The 9,214-nt window shown below is 50.8% G+C and overlaps 1 long non-coding RNA gene across 1 annotated transcript in view; it reads left to right on the forward strand.

Annotated features, from left to right (window-relative positions):
• LOC105000289 overlaps nucleotides 1–8,731 on the forward strand; it is a 13,175-nt gene extending 4,444 nt beyond the window's left edge. The window contains exons 2-3 of the long non-coding RNA XR_826711.1: nucleotides 4,485–4,656; nucleotides 8,420–8,731. This is a non-coding gene — a long non-coding RNA (uncharacterized LOC105000289). The remainder of the gene's footprint in view (nucleotides 1–4,484; nucleotides 4,657–8,419) is intronic.
• Nucleotides 8,732–9,214: the final 483 nt, after the last annotated feature.

The raw sequence follows: 9,214 nt of genomic DNA on the forward strand, positions 1-9,214 counted from the left end.
GACAGAGGATGAGATGTTTGGATGGCATCACCGACTCGATGGACCTGAGTTTGAGTAAACTCCGGGAGTTGGTGATGGACAGGGAAGCCTGGCATGCTGCAGTCCATGGGGTCGCAAAGAGTCGGACATGACTGAGTGACTGAACTAAACTCAGTCCCTAAGTCATGACCGACTCCAGGCGACTCTTTGCAGCCCCATGGACTAGTCCACCTGGAGAACCTGTGAGATTCTCCAGGCAAAAATACTGGAGTGGGTTGCCATTCCCTTAGAATCTTGCTGACCCAGGGATTGAATCTGTGTTTCCTGCTTAGCAGGCAGATTCTTTACCACTGAGCCACCAGGGAAGCCTCGGTTATCTGCTTGGAACCTCCAAATCCTACTAAAGACATGGAACACCTAAGAAAGGATACATCCAAAAAGTAATTTTTTGTGTGCTGGTGGTGATGGCAAGCTTGTGGACAGGAGCAACTGTATGCTTCCTGTATGCTGAGGGCGGTCTTGTAGGCTGAGTTAACAAGCCTCCTCCTGCGGCAGGAGGCCAGGCTCTCTTGGGCGGAACAGCAGCACCACCCTGAGTCTCTCGTGAGTACTGCAGCGCCCATTGAAGGAGCTCTTTGCAGATGGAGCTGGAGACGCTGATTGCCTGACGCCCTTGGAAGTCTCCGCACTCCTCGGAAACCCTGAATTCTAAATTACCATTTCGATTTCCATCTTCAGTGTGGGCCTCCTGGTTAATGATGTTCACTCATACGACTTGGATCGTGCAAAATATTAGTCTCTCAGTCGTGTCCGACTCTTTGCGACCCCATAGGACTGTAGCCCGCCAGGATCCTCTGTCCATGGGATTCGCCAGGCAGGAATACTGGAGTGGGTTGCCATGCCATCCTCCAGAGGATCTTCCCGACCCAGAGACGGAATCTGGGTCTCCTGCATGGCAGGCATCTTTACCATCTGAGCGACCAGAGAAGCCCCAATATAAAAAAAAAAGATCGGATCCCTGAGTTTTTGACAGCAAAGAAGTGACTGAATCAAGCCAAACCCACACTAGAGGTGCCGACTCCCGGTGCTTCTGGCCAGCTGGCTTGCCCCCTGACTTGTCCCTGTCTGGTCTCTTGCCTTCTCTCCAGCTTCTGACTGTGTTCATGTTATCATGAAGCAAACACATGTTTGCCTGCTCACCTTCTCTACCTAGAACTGTCTTAATAGGAGCCATATGATCCTGGGCAGGTAATCAGTAAGCTGTGATGTGCCCAAGCAGAGACAGCCAAAGGATGGGTGATGGTGGTGCCCAGCAACGTTGGCTACTGGGATTCACGTTTAGGCTCAGTTAGCATCAGAGGGGCCATGCAGGCACCACGGTGCCTTCGGAAGAACTCACATGGCCCAGACTGAGCCTCAGCTCTCCTGACTTATTCACTCCGAGCTTTGAAACAGTCTTTGGGTTTTATTTGGGCTGTGCTGGGTCTGTTGCTGGGAGTGGGCTTCCTCTGGCTGCAGCGCTCAGGCTGCTCATCGAGGCGGCTTCTCTTGCTGCGAAGCCCGGGCTCCAGGTGTGCAGGCGTCCAGAGTCGTGCAGGGCTTAGCTGCCTCTTGGCGGGTGGAACCTTCCCAACCAGGGGTTAGCCCGGTCCCCTGCGCTGGCAGGGTGATTCGTAACCACTGGGCCTCCAGGGAAGTCCTGCTCGCGCCACACTGACTGGGCTCCTGCCTCCCATCAGCGTCTGCTCCTTGTGTTGGGGATCTGCTGCAAACAGGAAAGAAGAAACATCCCTGCCCCGTGGGTCTCCTGTTAGAGTGGAGGAGGCAGCAGGGAGCTTTACAAGGCAGGACACTGTTATATGAGAAGGTGGGGAGACCCTCAGGACAAACAGCCAGGTGGGGGGACAGAGGAGGCGGTGATTCTCTCTGGAGTGGGTGGGCAGGCCTCTAAAAAGACAGGATTTGGGCAAAGACCTGAGGAGGTGAGATGACCAGCCATGAGATATTCGGGGGAGAGGTTTTGGGGTGCAGAGAGCAGAGTGTGCGCAGACCCTGAGGTGAGACCGTATCTGAAGTGACGGGGAAGCGGCACAGCTGAGTGATTGGGCGTGGGGAAACATGCGTAGCGTTGGAGGTCAAGGAGGTAATTAGGGGCTGACTGTATTGGACTTACAGACCATTGTAGGTGGGACTTTGGCTTTTACCTCTTTTACTGAGGGGCTTCCCAGTGGTAAAGAATCTGCCTGCAATGCAGGAGATTCAGGCTTGAGCCCTGGGTCAGGAAGATCCCCTGGAGGAGGGCATGGGAACCCACTCCAGTATTCTTGCCTGGAGAATCCCATGGACAGGGGAGCCTGGTGGGCCAGAGTTCATGGGGTCGCAAAGAGTCAGGCACGACTGGGTGCACACCTTTGGCTGAGATACTAGATCTAAAGAAAGTTTGATCAGGAAGAGATGCTGATAAGGATGGTGAAACATCTTTTGAAGATGGTGAAACTTTTGGTCGCAGTTAAATCTAGAGAGCAGTTACTATGTCAGACACTGTTTCAAGTATCATATAGTAACTTGTTTAATTCTCATGCACCTCTTAGAGGAAGGTACTAGTGTTCATGTTAGTACTCGTGTTGTAGTTGAGGACGATGAAACACAGAGACATTAAGTGACTTGTCCACGGACACCCAGCCAGGAAGTGGCGGAGCTGGGGTGAATGGAGTCTGACTCCAGGGCCCTGGGAATCTCGGGGATGGACGCTGGGCACTTGAGGTCATTCTTAAAGGAAGCGGAGGGGAAGAGGAAAAAGAAGAGACGACTTCTGCCAGCACAGGGCGTCCGCTCAAAGCTGGACAGGGCATAACCACGCGCTTCAGGAATAGAACGTCCCCACTGGCCTGCGGGGGTGGGGGGCGGCGTGCGGAGCAAAGCCAGGCGTGACCGGGTTGTGTTAGGATGGAGGGGCTTCGGGGCTCGAGGTCGAGTGCTGCGGCCTTGACTCGATGGCATGTGGGAAGCGCAGATTGGTGTCACAGTAAGATTAGTGTGAAAGGGGCCGTCTCAATGGCTCAAAGGACAGCAGGGGTGGAGAGACTTGTTGTAGGGCTATTTTTATCAACTGCAAATTATATGGCCTAATTTAGCAGGAGGACTGCAGAAACACGGCCCCATTCATGCTGTGCCTCAGGCAGGCTCCATGTACTGATCTGCTTGGGAGAGAGAGGGAAATGCTGGGAAGGACGGGATTCACACAGGCCTCGGCTGGGTCACTGTCCTTTAAAACTGGTGGGCTGGGAGGCCCTGGGCACGTCCCCCAGACGCTTCTGATTCCGTCCATGATTGCCTGAGGATTGAGTGAAACGGTGGAAACAAGACCGCCTGCAGGCTGCATTCATTCACCTCGATGTCACAGGAGAAAAGAGTGAACATTCCGTTTATCCTGTTCTATCATTTTATCAGACTGGGCAAACACCCAGCATTTCACTGCTTATTTTATTTAATTTTTATTGGAGTATAGTTGTTTTAGGGGCTTCCCAGGTGACTCAGTGATAAAGAATATGCCTGCCAAGCAAGAGATGCAGATTGGATCCCTGGGTCTCGAAGATCCCCTGGAGAAAAGAAGTGGCAGCCCACTCCAGTATTTCTGCCTGGAGAATCCCATGGACAGAGGAGCCTGGTGGGCTACAGTCCGCGGGGTCGCAGAGTCGACACGACTGAGCGACTGAGCGTGTATAGCTGTGCCAGTCTCTGCTGTGCAGCAGAGGGATTCAGCCACATATACATATATCCCCTCTTTTATGAATCTCCTTCCTGAAGACTCCATTTTAAAAAGATGTTCTTTGCTTGTAAGTGATCGCCTATGAAAGTCTGAGATTCACTTGCCCTGTAGAGGGCGATGTTTCTCTTTGCTTAAATTTTTTTTTTTTTTTTTAATCTTTCAAGCACATCAATAAGGCAAAGTAGTTACAGTCAGAGAGGGCGGAAATTAAGAGTACCTTAGGGTTCCATGTTGACCACAAATGCCCCCTGAAACTGAGAAGTCCTTGATGAGACCCTGGAGTATGCTAGAAGCCCTTTCTTGAGCTTCCCTGGGACCTGAGGGTTGCACATTAAGTAAAGACAGAGACAGTGAAATCAGGGGGCTGCTGAGAAAAGAGGGAAGCCCGTAAGGAGCAGCAGGAGGATTTTATAACGAGAGCTGAGATCCTCAGGAGGCCAAGCAACTACCACAGTCTCCACGTCAGGTAAAGAAGCGAGCTGGCCCACGCCTGCGGGAGAATTCTGCCACCCTTGCCCGCCTCACGCCTGATGCCAACAAAGGGTGGCATTTCAAGTCTGGAGGAGAAGAACTCTGGGGGTCCTGGGCCTTAGAGCCCAGGAACTGAGACGGAACTTTCTATAATCCTTGGAGAGTCACCATTTTAGTGGAGAATGAAGTAGAAAATTTACTTGAGGGGATCTTGTTCCTGCTCAACTCTTGGTATCCTGTTTTTTCCTTTTTTTTTTTTTTTCAGGATTCTAAAGAAAAAAGAAGCAGCGTGTCCCAGCACTTTGAACCCTGGTCTCCATCTCTCTGCCGCAGTCGCAGGTAGATGAACAAGAAGGTCAGCATGGCTGTCGTTGGTCAGACCAGCGTATCTACCCTTTCAGAATGCTTGCAATTGCCCAAGGTCCTGGAGGCATGTGGTGAGTTAATCAGATTGGCAGGAACTTCTTTGGAAAAGTTTTCTTGTTGTTCAGTCTCTAAGTCGTGTCTGACTCCTTGAGACCCCGTGGACTGCAACGTGCCAGGCTTCCCTGTCCTTCACTATCTCTCCGAGCTTGCTCAAATTCATGTCCATCAAGTCGGTGATGCCATCCAACCATCTTGTCCTCTGTCGTCCCCTCCTCCTCCTGCCTTCAGTCTTTCCTAGCATCAGGGTCTTTCCCAATGAGTCGCCTCTTTGCTGAAAAGTCTAGAAGTAGGTTAAATACAGAACATGACAGGCTTACTAGCTGGCAGTGCCAAGCTGGCTTCTTCACAGGGAGTCCAAGGTAAGCTCCTTGGATTTCAACTCGACCTTTACACTCCCACGCCTCAGATCTCTGACTTTGAGGCATGCTAGTGCAATGGTGCCCACTCCAGTGCTCTCGCCTGGAGAATCCCATGGACAGTGGAGCCTGGTGGGCTGCAGTCCATGGGGTCGCTGGGAGTCGGACACAACTAAGCGACTTCACTTTCACGTTTCACTTTGATGCACTGGAGAAGGAAATGGCAACCCACTCCAGTGTTCTTGCCTGGAGAATCCCAGGGACGGGGGAGCTTGGTGGGCCGCCGTCCATGGGGTCGCACAGAGTCGGACACGACTAAAGCGACTTAGCAGCAGCAGCAGTAGCAATTATGACAGCGATCCCCGGACCCTTAGGTCAGCGTGGCAGAAGTGACCTCGCGCGTCTCCTTGACTGTAGACAGATTTTCCAGAGTGCGGTGTCTGGGGATGGGGAACGCTGTGCAGCATCCTTGTGTGAAACCAGGAGTGCAGTGTCCCTCGGGATTTTACTGAAATGAGCACTTCCCTCTGGGAGATGATACTTTATATTTTTTTAAAGATTGTTTTTAATTTACTTATTTTTGGCCGCAAAGAGTCGGACGCGACTGAGCGACTGAACTGAACTGATTTTTGGTCGTGCTGGTCTCCGTTGCCGCATGCGTGCTTTCTCTAGTTGCTGCGGGCGGGGGCTGCGCTTGGCTGTGGGGCGCGGTTCTCTCACCGCAGTGCCTTCGCTCTTTGCGGGGCGCGGTTCTCTCACCGCCAGAGCACGCCGGCTTCAGTCGTGGCGGCTCCTGGGCTCCAGGGCGCAGGCGCAGTAGTTGTGGCGCGCGGGCTTCGTGCTCCGCGGCATGTGGGATCTTCCCGGACCGGGGATCGAACCCGTGTCCCCTGCTTTGGCAGGCGGATTCTTAACCACTGGACCACCAGGGAAGCCTCTGGGAGATGACGCTTTCGATTGAACTTGTTGGGAGAAAGAAGATGGGACCTCTGATCTCAACAGCACATGACAAGTCCCCACAATACATCCCTTGATGGATTTCAGTGTTATGTGAGTGCTTCAAACACCCAGAAGGAGGAGAGGAGGTTTCTGGGGCATGGCGCTTAAATCCTTTTTTGCTTAAAGTAGCAAAATAAAGGGAGCAGAATCCTTGCAGAAGAATTGTCTGTGGAGGATGAAGATCAAGTGGAAAGGGAAATGTGGTCAGTTTATAACTTGCTACTCTTGAGGGCAAAGCTCACGTTGTTTCTCCAAGAAGATTTGCTTAACCCTCCACAAAGTTCAGCCAGATAAACCCATTTGCAAATTCCCAGACGATGATTATGGTATATCATCCTCCCTTTCTCTCCTCCAAACCAGAAAGCACAGTATCCCACAACAGCGACCGAGCAATTAAAAGGAGTTATGTTTAGTATGGAAAACATACAAAGAAGTTTCTTACAAATTTAAAATTCTATAGAGGCGTCAAACAGGAGAATGTGATGAATTTCTCTTTTACTTGTTTGTGTAACAATTTTTTTTAAGGCAGATAGAGCCTTGGAAAGCCAAGTCCAACACAGGCATTCTCATTTGACAGAGAAGAAATAAAGACCCCATCCTTTTTGGAAGAGTGATAGGCACAGCAAGAACACTACCAGGTTTAGTGGAGGCAAAATATTACAGTAGTCACGTTAGAACCCAGCTCTTCAGGGACGTCCCCCGGCGGTTAAGACTCCCAAAGCAGGGGGTTTGGATTTGACCCCTGGTTCAGGCGACTAAGTTCGCCCGTGCAGTGTGGCGGTGGTGGTGCTTTAGTCGCTAACTCGTGTCCAACTCTTGCGACCCCGTGGACTGTAGCCCACCAGGCTCCTCTGTCCATGGGATTTTCCAGGCAAGAATACTGGAGTGGATTGCCATTTCCTTCTCCAGGGGATCTTCCCAACCCAGGAATCGAACCCAAGTCTCCTGCATTGCAGGCAGATTCTTTACCAACTGAGCTATGAGGGAAGTTGTGGCCAAAGATAAATAAGTAAATAAATAGAATCCAGCCCTTCAGATGGGCTTCCCTGGTGGCTCAGTGGTGGAGAATCCGCCCGTCAATGCAGGAGTCTCAGGAGACCTGGGTTCCATCCCTGGGTCAGGAAGATCCCCAGGAGGAGGAAATGGCAACCCACTCCAGTATCCTTGCCTGGAGAATCCCACGGACCAAGAAGCCTGGCGGGCTACAGGCCATGGGGTCGCAAAGCTCTTCAGATACCAGTGGGTTGATTCACTTCCTCAGTGGTTTATGGGGAGGCTGCTTTTGTTGTTGTTGTCCTAGCGACAACTGTGGTCTCGTTTCCTGAAGCTCAGATAGCTGTCATGGGCAACGCTTGTGCTGTGTCAGTCGTTTCTTGGCAGCCTATGGACTGTAGCCCACCAGGCTCCTCCATCCATGGGCTTCTCCAGGCAAGAACACTGCAGTGGGTTGTCATTCCCTTCTCCGGGGGATCGTCCCCACCCAGGGGTCAAACCCACATCTCCTGCATTGGCAGGCGGGTTCTTTCCTGTCTGAGCCACCAGGGAAGGAGGATAAAGATGGGGTCTCAGCGATTCAAGGACCTACTGAGTCAGCCTCTCCTTTCTGCTCTCAGCTCACAGAGTTGCTCACATTGTCACCCAGCAGCCGCGTGTCAGGTCCATCCTGAGGCCCATCTCCTGGTTCTGGGAAACTACTATCAACGAGAACAAAACACTCACACACCAGCTTTTCTATGAGCAATGTGTTCTGTGTCGTGTTCCTTAGAACACGGACTCCTGCGTGCTCCTTGTTACACGGTCCTCTATATAAATATTCTTTGGTGCGTGAAGTTTGAAAATTTTGATGGAAAGCAAAATTTAATCTGCTGGAGTTTTTTTTTTTTTTTTAATTCCAAGTGTCTCAATCCTTCATAAGCTCGTATGCAGAGTGCCTCTCCTAGAAGGCAAATACAACACAGTATTTCTCCAAATTGTTGGAATAAAGATACTTTTTTCTTTTTTTTTCCACCGAACATCTTAAAGAACTGGTGTTTCAGGGAACACACTTTGGGAAAGGCTGAGTTACTTCACTCTGTCCCTTAAGGTGCTCTTCTCTTGGCAGCTATGCATCCCTGGGGCGGGGGGCGGGGGGGAACCTAGCAATGAGGTGTCCATGTAGAATTTTGTTAAACAGCAAATAAACATAGTCCAAGAATTTACCTTGTGATAAATCAGGTGCAGAGATAAGCTTATTATGAATATGTCTTGATGGCATGCTTCTTTTAAAAATGTCTCTCTATATTTTTTGTTTCTTTTAAATCTCGCAGTTATTTAATTTAAATTTTTTTAAATTAACTTTATTGGAGTTGATCTACTATTTAAATATTGTGTTCAGGTCTACTGTATAGCGACGTGATTCGGCTGTATGTATTCTTTTCAGATTCGAGCCCGTGATTGCTCATGGATCACAGGATACTGATACAGTTCCCGTGCCACACAGCAGGCCTTGCTGCTTGTACACTCCATAGGCGATACCTCGCATCTGCCAATCCCAGACTCCCGTCCGCGCCTCCCCCCACGCCCCCTCCCCCGTGGCAGCTGCAAGCCTCTTTTCCGGGCGGTGAGTCTGTTTCTGTTTTGTAGGTAAGTCCATGTGCGACATATTTTAGGTTCCGCGTGTAACGGTGTCGTGTTGCCTTTGTCTTTCTCTGACTTGCTTCAGTTCTTAGATCATCTCTAGGTCCATCCATCTTGCTGCAAATTATGCCATCCCTTTTTTTAAGAAGTTGTCTTTAACTGGAGGATAATTGCTTTACCATATGGGGTTGGTTTCTGCCATACGTCAGCACGAACCTCCCATAGGTATGCACTTGTCCCCTCCCTCTTGAGCCCCCTCCCCTCCCCCCATCGCCCCCCTCTAGCTTGTCACCGAGCGTGGGCTGAGCCCCCGCGCCGCACAGCACACGCCCCGGCTGGCTGTTTTGCACGTGGCGATGTGTCTATTTAATGCTGCTCTCAGTTCGCCCCGCGCTCTCCTGGCCCCAGTGCCTGCAAGGCTGCTCTCTACGTCTGCGTTCTCCTTGCTGCCCTGCATACGGGCTCATCAGTGCCATCTTTCTTGATTCCTCATATCTCATTACTTATGCGATATTTGTTTGTCTCTTTCTGACTGACTTCCCTCTGTATGTGTTTCCTTCCTTTTTATGGCGGAGTGATATTCCACTGTATGTAGGGA

Source organism: Bison bison, unplaced genomic scaffold (genome assembly GCF_000754665.1).
Source record: "Bison bison bison isolate TAMUID 2011002044 unplaced genomic scaffold, Bison_UMD1.0 scf7180017864371, whole genome shotgun sequence".
Classification (NCBI taxonomy): domain Eukaryota; kingdom Metazoa; phylum Chordata; class Mammalia; order Artiodactyla; family Bovidae; genus Bison; species Bison bison.